The sequence below is a fragment of the Macaca nemestrina genome, chromosome 12 (genome assembly GCF_043159975.1).
Source record: "Macaca nemestrina isolate mMacNem1 chromosome 12, mMacNem.hap1, whole genome shotgun sequence".
NCBI classification, from domain to species: domain Eukaryota; kingdom Metazoa; phylum Chordata; class Mammalia; order Primates; family Cercopithecidae; genus Macaca; species Macaca nemestrina.
The window spans coordinates 86,570,920-86,583,721 of record NC_092136.1 but is presented as its reverse complement, the minus strand read 5'-3'; the positions used below and the strand labels follow the sequence as shown (position 1 = coordinate 86,583,721).

Here is a 12,802-nt window from a genome sequence, read left to right as displayed (position 1 = left end):
TGTTGCCCATCTTCAAGCCATCTACCAGTTCCTTGGGCATATGGTCATTCCAAAATTCATTTGAGAAAATTCTTCCTTAATTAGTCATGGTATTGCTCATATCTGGTTTGGTTTGGACCATTCCAGCTGCAAATTCCTCCTTTCATACTCAGTTCCCATTATCACTTCTTCAGTCAGAAATGGTCCTGAACTAATAATGTTTTGGGGTTTCTTTTCTTTTCCTTTTTTTTTTTTTTTTTTTTTTTTGACAGAGTCTTGCTCTCTTACCCAGGCTGGAGTGCAGTGGTGTGATCTCAGCTCACTGCAACCTCTACCTCCCAGGTTCAAGCGATTCTCCTGCTTCAGCCTCCAGAGTGGCTGGAATCACAGGCATGCACAACCACACCCAGCTAATTGTGTGTGTGTGTGTGTATGTGTTTTTAGTAGAAACACTGTTTCACCATGTTGGCCAGGCTTGTCTCGAACTCCTGACCTCAGGTGATCCACACACACCCAGCCTTTTGGGAGTTTTTCCTAATGAGGTCAAACGAAGACTTAAAGCACAATGAGTGCATGCACTTAAATTCTGAATCAGATGAACTGTATAGAAGTGCTTTTCAGGCCAGGCGCAGTGGCTCATGCCTGTAATCCCAGCACTTTGGGAGACCAAGGCAGTAGATCACAAGGTCAGGAGATCGAGACCATCCTGGCTAACATGGTGAAACCCCATCTCTACTAAAAATACAAAAAAAAATTAGCTGGGTGTGGTGGCAGGCACCTGTAGTCATGGCTATTCGGGAGGCTGAGGCAGGAGAACAGCATGAACCTGGGAGGCAGAGCTTGCAGTGAGCCGAAATCGCACCACTGCACTCCAGCCTGGGCGACACAGTGAGACTTCATCTCAGGAAAAAAAAAAGTGCTTTTCAACTTCATTTACTGCAGAATATAGACTTCTCGATTATATTTTCCCAAATTAATCTACAGACAAGATTTTTTTCCTTTCAAGCTTCCTATGCTTATTATAGCAAGGAAACAATTGACCACAACCTGTCAGTTGTGTTATATAACCTTAAGAAACTTCATTTCTGTGCTTTTCTCCCCCTCTCCAATCAGCATGACAAACTCAGTAATCCAGTTTGTCACTACAAGATGTAATGATATTGAATAGAGTTTTGCAAAATACTTACAAAAGTATTTTAACAGTTTATAGATTAGAGAGTGATATAACAATAATCAACAGTGATTTTTTTTTTCTCTTTTTTTTTTTTTTTTTTTTTTTTTTTGAGAAAGCTTTGCTCCTGTTGCCCAGACTGGAGTGTAATGGCATGATTTCAGCTCTCTGCAACTTCCACCTCCCGGGTTCAAGTGATTCTCCAGCCTCAAGCTCTCGAGTAGTTGAGATTACAGGTGCCTGCCACCACACCTGGCTAATTTTTGTATTTTTAGTAGAGACGAGGTTTCACTATGCTGGTTAGGCAGGTCTTGAACTCCTCAGGTGATCTGCCTGCTTCAGCTTCCCAAAGTGCTGGGATTACCGGCGTGAGTCACCACGCGTGGCCCAGTAATTTTTTTTTTCTTTTTTTTTTTTTGAGACAGAGTCTAGGTCTGTCACCCAGGCTGGAGGGCAGTGGCGTGATCTCAGCTCACTGCAAGCTCCATCTCCCGGGTTCACATCATTCTGCTGCCTCAGCCTCCCGAGTAGCTAGGACTATAGGCGCCCGCCACCATGCCCGGCTAATTTTTTTGTAATTTTAGTAGAGACAGGGTTTCACCATGTTAGCCAGGATGGTCTCAATCTCCTGACCTCATGATCCGCCTGCCTTGGCCTCCCAAAGTGCTGGGATTACAGGCATGAGCCACCGTGCCTGGCCCTGGCCCAGTAATATTTTTAAAAATTCAGTCAACTTTGTTCAATATCCAGTGAGTCTAGAGCAATTAGTAAAAAATTAAATGCTGAGTTAGCTTTGTTTCAACAGTAAAAATGATTTTGAGAATAAACATAGGGATGAAAATCTAGTGACACTGTAAAATCACATTTATCTAGGATCAGCTCTTAGCTATGAATTCCAAAGTGATAAAAGAGAAGACAGACATTTATAGACCAGACATTACCCCGATCATAGAAATCTCTTTTTTATTTTGTATTCTAGTTGCATGTGGTTAAGATCTTATACAAAAGTTGTGTACAGAGAGTGTCAAGAATGAATCTGGTCCATATGACCTAAAATGCAATAGGTACTCAGTGTCTGTGTAAAGGCAAAACCATAATTTGAGGAATTAAAATCTGGAAATGTTTATACAAACTGTAACCCCTAAAGTAGTATTACTCTTACAATGATGGTGTCAATATTTAGCATGTATTTATAAATAAATAGGTTCACATGCACAATTCCCCTTTGGAATCCTCTTACCAAAGGAAATATTCACCGAACTTTCTAAATAAACCCAAAATAATGTACTATAAAAATCTAAGTATAGTCTCCACCTTAGCTGGTTTTTCATAATGCCTGCATCTAAGAAGACTAACAAGTTTCAGAATGAAGAATGCAATCCTCATATGGTATTTTAGTCCCTCAATTATGTTCACAATGTGATAATCATTAATCCCAGTAGAAAGTCTCACAAAAAGAAAAACTAGTTTTGTTTTTTCATCTCAATCTTTTTTTTCCAGAAGATGTCATTAAAAAGCACGGGAAGGACTGAACAAAGGTTACCTTAAACTTTATGACAACAGAATTCTTAATGTTTCCAGTCTTTTTTTTAGTAGCAATAGCATAGCAATGAGGTTTATCTTACTTCTCCTGTTTTATTTCGTGAATACATCCACATTAATTTTTATTTTAAAATAGCAGTAATATGGATGTATATTTATTCTAGGTTTTATTCCAAAGAACTACCTTGAAAATGCAGGTTATTAAACATATAGACATACTGGACATAGATTTCATGGTTAAGATTTTTAAAAATTCATTTTAATCACTCATATAAGTTACAGGCATATCTCTTATCCAACTCTCAGATTTTTTAAGTGTCTACTTTTAAAAATATCCTACAGGCTATAAAGAAAGCTAGAGCCTTCTCAAAATAAAATTCTACAAACCAAAACATGTAGAAAATTCTCCCTGGGATGTTTCTAAAACAACATGTCTAAATACCGTTGTTGTCTTCACCCACAAAGTTAGAATGAGATGAACAAGCAGTATCTTAGCAGAGTAGAACAACTCCATATTGTCATGCCAGGAAGATCTGGAGTTAAACAGGGTAATAACCTCAAAACTAAGTCCTCACAATATCCAAAGCACTTTGACAGTGATATGACCTGGTCTTCTCAGTCTTCAAAATTTAATTAGTAACAATAAGCCAGACTAATTTAGGGTGGAAGCTACAAATCCTGAAGAGTATTTCTAAATGTACTCTTTTTAGTGTGTTAAATATAGGACATGGCAAAAATGAGGTATGTTTATATATGTTAGCCAAAATCTTCACATGGAAATTCTGTCTTTAATAACAAATAGCTTGATTAATATTTTAACAGAAAATGCCCTAAGGAAAGCAGGTGGTTCCTGGTATACAATATCTCAGTGTCTGAGCTATCCTAAGCATACATTCCTTCATCTTAATCAGGTTAGGAGTCAAATTATAAACCGACATTTGTGGAGCATGATTTCATTTTTACATAAAGGAAAGTGGGTAAAATGACCAGCTGTTAATGAAAACTAAACATTAAAGTATTGCTAATTACTCTGCTTCAAAAATTTCACAAGAACCTAGACTTTTACACGCTTTTTTATTGAGACCTATCTCAGCAAAAATAAATTCTCCAATTTTATACACTCAATAGCTAGTAGTGAGTACAGCATGAATGACTAGAAGAAAAGTTTGCATATTATCTATAATGACACAGTGACATGAATTTCACTTTGGATTGTTATGACACTAAACTATGAAACACATCAGAGCAGTTTACTTATACCAACTAAGTTTAAAACTGTTGTCTGATTATTTCATGTAAAATTTATGGTCAGTTACCTCATGTTATAAACTGATTGTGTCCCCCAAAAATTCATATGTTAAAGCCCTAATCCCTAATGTACCTGTATCTGAAGAGACGGCTGTTAGGAAAGTAACTCAGGTTAAATGAGGTCTTAAGGGTTGGGCCCTAATCCAGTAAGACTGGTGTCTGTATAAGAAGTGGAAGCAACACGAGAGAGAGCTCTCACTTACTCACATGCTTGCTCGCTCTTGCTCTCTCGCTCTCTCGCTCTCTCTGGCTCTCTCCTCCCAGCCCCGCCGCCACCCCCTGACCACATGCACAGAAGAAAGCCCATGTAAGGAAACACCAAGAAGGCTGCTGTCCATAAGCCAAGAGAGGTCTCACCAGAAACCAACCCTGACAGCACCTTGATCTTAGACTTGTAGCTTCCAGAACTTTGAGAAAACAAACTTCTATTGAATAAGCCATCTACTCTGTAGTATTTTGTTATGAGAGCCCTGGTAGATTAATAATACAACCTCCAAAATTTAGGTGATTTCTACCCAGATGATTATAGACCATTCTTAGTATTGATAATTTCCAGTAGTCAAACTGCTTATATCAAAATTCTCATCTACCTCTGAGTTGTTAGCTCTAATTAGCAACATATAAATGCATGCAAATATTTCTTTTTATTTTAATTTTATTTAAATAATTTGGAATAGATATTAGACAAGAATCACATTGTTTTGCTTTAATAAAGTATGCATATATGTTTTGTGTGAATGACAACTTGTACATTTTACAGCACATTTTTTTGAGACAGAGTCTCACTCTGTCACTCAGGCTGGAGTGCAGTGGTGATCAGAGCTCACTGCAACCTCCGCCTCCTGGGTTCAAGCGATTCTCCTGCCTCAGCCTCCCGAATAGCTGGGATTACAGGTGCGCACCACCATGCCTGGCTAATTTTTGTATTTTTAGTAGAGATGGGGTTTCACCATGTTGGCCAGGCTGGTCTCGAACTCCTGACCTCAAGTGATCCACTTGCCTTGGCCTCCCAAAGTGCTGGGATTACAGGCGTGAGCCACTGTGCCCGGCCTACAGCACATTTTTACAGCCCTGTGAGTTGATAGCTTGGAATCATGAATGACTCCAGCAGGATTACCATGAATCACTGGGAGAGAAAAAGAGATTGAGGCATTACCACCATAAGGAAAAAGTACTAAAGCAATATCAGCTGGTATACTCATTTTTCAGATTATCTAGGTAACAGACAGTAGATGTTAAAGAAATAGGGCTCAAGGGAGCTAAGCCTGATGAAACCAAGAATCGTTAGTAGGGATAGGTCTAGAAGGGTGGTACAGAGCATGAGGGCAATAAAAGTGATGATGTTACCAATATGGCAAGAATTTGTTCAAAGTAAGTGTTTCCTACTTCACACTTTGCCAAAGGCCAGTATTAGCTGGCCTAATAACTTCAAGCCCAGATAAGTTTTAAAGATCAAATGGACCACTTCTAAGTTAAATCCCTAGAGTTTTTTAACATTGACACTAGTGAGATTTGGGGGTTGATAATTCTTTGTTATCTGGGTGGGGCTCATGGCAGGGGAGAAGGGCTGTGCTGGCCTCTACCTAATTAAATAGCACCCCTCTGCCATCCTCACCAGTGATGACAACCAAAAATGCCTCCACACAGAGCCAAATGTCTTTAGGAAGACGTACAAAATTGCTCCCAGTTGGACTTACTGCCCTAGAGGAAGTTTAGAGACTTGGAACACTCATACAATCTTAAGTACAGAAAAAGGCCTTAGAACTATCTAATCCATCCTCTTCTCTGTGAAATGAATCCCCTCTGCAATGATCCTAAAAGATCACTATCCAGCTTCTGCTTAAACATCTCCTAGAATAGGAAATTCTCAACTTTATCAGGCAACCAAATCCACCACCCCAGATTATTTATTTATTTATTTATTTTGAGACAGAGTTTCACTCTTGTTGCCCAGGCTGGAGTGCAATGGCACAATCTTGACTCACCACAACCTCCATCTCCCTGGTTCAAGCGATTCTCCTGCCTCAGGCTCCCAAGTAGCTGGGATTACAGGCATGTGCCGCCACACCCAGCTAATTTTGTATATTTAGTAGAGACGGGGTTTCTCCATGTTGGTAAGGCTGATCTCGAACTCCAGACTTCAGGTGATCTGCCCACCTCGGCCTCCCAAAGTGCTGAGATTACAGGCATGAGCCACCACATCCAGCCCCAAATCCCTTTTTAAAACAGTTCTATTTGAAATCAATTTTTGGTCAGTTCTCATTATTGTACTGAAATTTGCCTTTCTCTAAATTATATTCATAATTCCTAGATTTATAAAAAAACTAATCATTTTTCCACAAACTCAGCCCTTCAAATATATAACTTCTACACCTTGATTCTTTGTAGGTCAAGAGAACTACAAGAGACACACAAACAACATCAATTAACATTCTGTATACCCAATGGTCAAGGAGTCACCCATGGCATCCATGGGGTATAGAGAAATTGGCCTACCTCCCTGTTCCAGATGAGCTCAGCCCTGGATCACATATGCATTTATAGCAATATTTACAAACACTGTAATATTTAAACTTTTATATTCTCAAAAAATACACCCTCTTATTTATTACATTTTTCTTTTCAAATTATTTCCCTTTCATTTAAACAGGCAATTTCTGATAAACATTAAGTTGTTAATTTTTAAAAAGGTCTATTCCCTCATTGTTGGTCCAAATGATATGCCTCTACCAATATACTCAGAGCCTTTTTATTATGCTATTTTATTACACACACTACTTACTTAGATGTAAATAAGTCCTGAATTTTGTACAATTTTACTTCTTGTGTAATTGATGCTCTAAATTTTGGATAGCTGTGTTCTAGAATGTGTTTTTAAAGCATCATTTTAAAGTAATTGATAAAATCAAAGCATTTAAATCCCTCATTTGGAAAATATATTTTAGAAATGGCTTAAGGCAAATATATTTTTATAAAATCTTAAAGTGCTTATGGTTTAAATGTATAATTAACATCACATATCCAAAACTCAGCCAACAAGTCCAATTATCTAAATAGTAGTTTTAAAGTTTTGTTTTTTAAGCAAAGAAACTCTTTGCTCAAACAAAATCAGACCTGCAAAAACTTTGAGTAAAACAAACGAATGCAGAAATGCTCTGCCTGAGGTAGGGTAAGATACCCTTAAGTCCTGGTTTGCCTCTCATACTGTGTTACAAAGTAGTTCCTGGTAGACTCTGCAAAACTCTGGGAATACATGAAGAATATCTTGGAAAACACTATGTCAACACATAGTCAAACAACAGGGTAGAGTAAGCCACTGTACCCTCTCCTCTGTACTCGCTCCTCAAAAAAAAAAAAAAAAAAAAAAAAAAAGGTTCAGAGACAGGAGAGAGAAATTCACACCCACCATGCACTTACATTGTTGTAGAATATCTTAGGTCCTCTCTCAAGGTAAGTCTGTTCTTAGTTTACATATCATTTTGGCAATACAAGCTAAGGGGTTTTCAAAAAGACTGTAGTCCCCCCACCTTATCCACAGGGGATGCAGCCCAAGACTCCCAGTGGATGTCTGAAACTGCTTATAATACCAAACCCTATATATACTATGTTTCTTCCTATACATACATATCTGTGATAAAGTTTAATTTATAAATTAGGAACAGTAAGAAATTACCACAATAATAAAAAATAGAACAGTTACAATATACTATAATAAAAGTTATGTGAATGGTCTCTGTCTCTCTCTCTCTCTCATCTTCTTGTACTGTACCACAGGTAACTAAAACCAGGAAAAGCAAAACTATTGACACTATGGTTAAGAGGAGACTACTAGATAGCAGAAAATTCAGCATAGAAGGGAGAGGGAAAAGAGGAGATACTAGAGGGAAACATATAAATAACAATGAAGTTATAGCTGAAAGCAAGGGAAAAATAAAGCACCAATAAGAATGATATACTGTTTGCAAAGTTGGCCACAACAATTTCTCCCACCACTGTATGCATACTTCCCTTGCCATTTGACTTGCTGTTCCACTCCTAGAGACAGAGATAGAGAGGTAAGTTCCCCATCCTTCCTGGGTTAGCCCTTATCACTCACTTTGACCAACAGAATATGGCAAAAGTAACTGTGTAAATTCCAAGTACAGTGCCCCACTTTCCTCTCTTGGAACCTTGAGGGCATTACATAAATCTGAACTAGCCAACCTGAGGATGAGAGGCAACAATGACAGAGAAGTCGATGACCAACTTAACATGTGACACCATGTTAAGACCATGCAGCCCCAGTCAAGGTCCCAAACGACTATAGCTGCATGACTAATACCAAGAGATACCAGCAGAAGAGCTGTCCAGCTAAGCCCTGACCAAATTGCTGACTCACAGAATCATGAGCAAATAAAACTGTTGCTGTTTTAAAGCCAGTAAGTTTTGGGGTAGTTCACTATATGGTAATAGATAATAAGTAACTGAAACTCAAAATTAATAGTTACCTGGAAATCACTTATGGTAGAACAAAGAACCCTATCCAATTCAGTAGGTCCTAAATGTGTAAATATTATTATATTATAAAGTATTTCACATTAGTAATAGTTAATAATAAATGACACAAGTTGTTTAATATGTTCTGAATAAGAAAAAGAAATATGTGACACCTTCTGGAAACAATTTAATATAACTAAAAATATTTCAAAGAATCCCGAACTCATAGAAAACTTGGATTTCTGCATTACGAAATAACAAATTCTATTGATCTTAAATATTCCAAACAATCAATAAAATTCTTTAGCACCCATACTTCATTAAATATTCCATCAGTGTTAAATAAAATAGAAGGTCAGTTATGGATATATAAACCCTAGAATATATTTTACAATGACCTAATAATATGCATACTTTGGCTGCTAACACATCTTAACTCTATACTTTATTAAGAACTTTGGCTGAAAAACATCTTGTAACTAATCGTTATAGCAAAAACTCTACATAAGTCAACCATAGCTTCAGTTTTTCCTTCCCATAACATTCCATAGTGATATAAGGGGAAAAAGTTTTAAATATTCAGAATAAAACCACTTAGCTAAGCAAACATTGTAATTATTAGTTTATATGTATTTTGCCTCATAACCTGGTACTGTAGCCAAAAGAAAACCCAATATAAAAAAGGTGTTACAGAGTCTGGTCTACATAGGTAAGGTGTTTTCCTTCAAGGAAATTCTCATTCACCTGATAATCTAAACCACAGTCTTAAAAGATGTAACTTCCCAATACAGGTCTTCTGTTAATAAAATGTTAGCATGCCTACAACTAATTCTACCATTCACTTCTCTTGTTCACCAGAAAAACTGTACTGCGCTGCTATAACAGTAAAGACTGATTGAGTACATGGAAGTTTGAAAACAGGCTGCTTTGCACTGGCAAGGTACTAGGAGAGGATCACCTGCTGGTCCCATAAGTCCCTAGAAGTATTACTTTACCTTGAGGATTCACTCCATTCTAGAATGGGGATCTCTTTTTATTTTTATTATTATTTTTTAGAACAGGGATCTCATCCTTTTGTGGTCTCAGATAACTTTGGAATTAAAGAATTAAGTCTCAGAAAAACACTAAAGTCAGCAATGATTATAACAACTACTACTACCACACCACCATCGAGTAATGTCTCACAGTACCCATAAAAAGATCCATTTTAAATCAAACAGTCTCATTTTAAGTATTTAAAACTCTTTTTCATGTATCACATCACTGTGGAATGTTAAAGGAATCAAATTCTGAAGTTATGGTTCACTTATATATATATTTTCAACTGCTAAACTGAACGGTTATATTGTTGTTTTCAGTCTACATTGAGAACAAGGTAATGGATATATATGTTAGTACCCAAATTCTGCATCTTTATTAGGTCATTAAGAAGTATGTTCTAGGTTCTAATATGTCCACAATTGACCTTCTATTCAACACTCATTGAATATTTATTTTATTCACTCATTCACTGTATAAGAATTAACTGAACACCTACTACCATTCTGGAGATTCAGTAGAGAACAAAACAGAAACTACCTACTAATATGGAAGCTTGAAAATTAATCTTCTGTAGATGATCTCTGAGTGTAAGTAGATACTGCTCTAATTGTGCTCCATCACTCACTCTAGAAGTAAATGGTCCATAAATCTTTATTTGATGCTGACTTCTCATTACACTCTAGGTACCCTAGGTTACATCATTTTTTATGACTTATTCAGCTTGATGTTCTGCTATACACTGCCAAAACAAAATTGTATAGTTGCAGTAGTAATAGAAGTTACATTTATTAAAATCTTGTGGTATACCTTCCACAGGACACTGGTAGAGAAGCACCAGTTTGGCTCTTAGCAGGCAAAGAAACCTGATTTCTTAACATACAGAGAGACTATTTTACAAACACTTAATTACACTAAGCTATGAGAAACAGATCCAGCAGAAATGTAATTTATAAATTTTTGCTATAAAATTTAACTGCCAAAGGGCTATACATTCTCATAGTCTTATCAATGAATACTGTCTTCGGAACGTAAGCTCCAAAAGAACCCAGATTATAATCATAAGATCTATTTGTGAACATGAGACCAGAGAAAGATGAGTTAAAGTTTGACTATTATGTAGTGATGTCAAACTAAGAAAACCAAACATTTCTATTAGTAATTACTAATTTGCAAATAAATACTAATTTCTATAAATTTATAGATTTCTATTAAATCAGAAAAAATATGCCCATTCTTAGACAACAATTGTATTCTTTTTTTTTTTCAAAAAAAAAGAAAAACGTCACCCACGTTGGAGTGCAGTGGTGCGATCTCAGCTCACTGCAACCTCCGCTTCTCAGGCTCAAACGATTGTCTCACTTCAGCCTCCTGAGTAGCTGGGACCACAGGCACATGCCACCATGCCCAGCTAATGTTTTTTTGGGACACCAGGGTTTCACCATGTTGCCCAGGATGGTCTCAAACTCCTGAGCTCAGGTGATACTCCCACCTCAGCCTCCCAAAGTGCTGGGATTACAGGCATAAGCCACTACACCCAGCCGGAATATTTATATACTTGAGCCTTAGTATCTCTCTTCTTGGGCACTGCTAACCTTTAATCTGCAACTCTTTGTTCTCCCCTTTCTTGAATGACCAATACCTTCTGTAATTTACAAAGTTCTCCTTTAAAATTATTAATATAGGCCAGGCGCGGTGGCTCACACCTGTAATCCTAGCACTTTGGGAGGCCAAGACGGGCAGATCATGAGGTCAGGAGATTGAGACCATCCTGGCTAACACGGTGAAACCCTGTCTCTACTAAAAATACAAAAAAAAAAAAAATAGCTGGGTGTGGGGGCAGGCGCCTGTAGTCCCAGCTACTTGGGAGGCTGATGCAGGAGAATGGCATGAACCCGGGAGGCGGAGCTTGCAGTGAGCCGAGATTGTGCCACTGAACTCCAGCCTGGGCGACAGAGCAAGACTCTGTCTCAAAAAAAAAATTAATATATTCAATTGTATTTCATCCAAGTTTTATTTTGACCTGGGAACAATTCTGATCCTTTACAGTAACTACTCTACATGTTTCTGTTTCATCCATTTATGACTCTCACAATTGGGGCAAGAGGTATTCACAGTTACTACTATTCACTAGGAAAAAAAATGTGTTAAGAGCTAATTTGCATAGAAAACTAAAAGAGATCTACAGACTTTAATTCAAAAACTAAAAACTTTTATGCAGATTAATTGTACTACCTGGTAACATTCATTACCAGCTATTGGGCATTTGCTATGTATCAAGTCTTACCATTTACAAATGGATGGACAGATGTACAATATCTCTTCTAAATAATCATATGAGTAGTTATTATTATACTTGTTTTACATATGAAAAAAGTTGATAAACATGCCCAAGATCTCAAAACTACAAGGTCAATGAGCCTTTTCTTAAACAGTGAACTATCCTGCTATTCTGTCCCATGAGAATTTCAATGATATTTTATTGACAATCTTTAAAATAAGGGCTCAGTAGAAAAGAGTGGTTGAAAAACAGATCTGTTTTGCTGCTCTCTTTCTACTTTCTTCCTCCACATCAGCTAAATAACCTTTAAAAGAGAGAAAGACAATGTACACCAATTCAAGATGGTGAATGCGCCAAAGTCACCAAATTCCGCAATGGTCCTTGTGGCCTCCTCAATTCTACAGTATCTCCTTACCTTCTATGTTCTTTCCCTGATTCTCTTCAATATACTTTTTACCCTGGGGATCTCCCTGAGTCCATGACAACAGGATGCCATATAAGGCCAAGGATATACAAGTTCATAATGATAGTTCTGCTATTAAAATACTCTATGAATTCAGGATGCATAAAAAGTATGAAGTTGCATAAGGGTTTTAATGAGGATATTCATATGAAATAACAAAATCCAACTTCATTAAAATTTCATATTCTAAGAGGTAGTGTGTTATTCTATAAAGTACTAAGTCTTTGAAGTTCAAGTCCTTACTGTGCATGACCTGGGGCAAATTAGGTAGGCTCTCAGAGGCCTCAGTCTTAAATTTATAAAATGGAACAATGTTGAATAGGAGCAGTAAAAGTAGGTATCCCTATCTTGTTCCAGTTCTCAAGGGGAATGCTTCAGTTGTTGCCAGTTCAGTATGACATTAGCTATGGGTTTGTCATAATATAGCTCTTATCACTTTAAGGTATACTCTTTCAATGCCTAATTTGTTGAGGTTTTAGCATATAATGATACTGTATTTTATCGAAGGCCTTTTCTGCATCTATTAAAAATGATCACATTGTTT

General features: G+C 37.2%; 1 protein-coding gene and 1 long non-coding RNA gene across 8 annotated transcripts in view; one reads left to right on the top strand and one right to left on the bottom strand.

Moving 5' to 3' along the window:
* The window catches only part of LOC105468879 (transmembrane protein 135), a 348,642-nt gene that overhangs the window by 91,919 nt on the left and 243,921 nt on the right, over window positions 1-12,802 (bottom strand). The gene's annotated exons all lie outside the window — the stretch shown is intronic.
* The window catches only part of LOC105468875 (uncharacterized), a 72,443-nt gene continuing 69,609 nt past the window's right edge, over window positions 9,969-12,802 (top strand). For both annotated transcript variants that reach the window (XR_011610968.1, XR_979682.3), the window contains exon 1: window positions 9,969-10,104. This is a non-coding gene — a long non-coding RNA (uncharacterized lncRNA). The remainder of the gene's footprint in view (window positions 10,105-12,802) is intronic.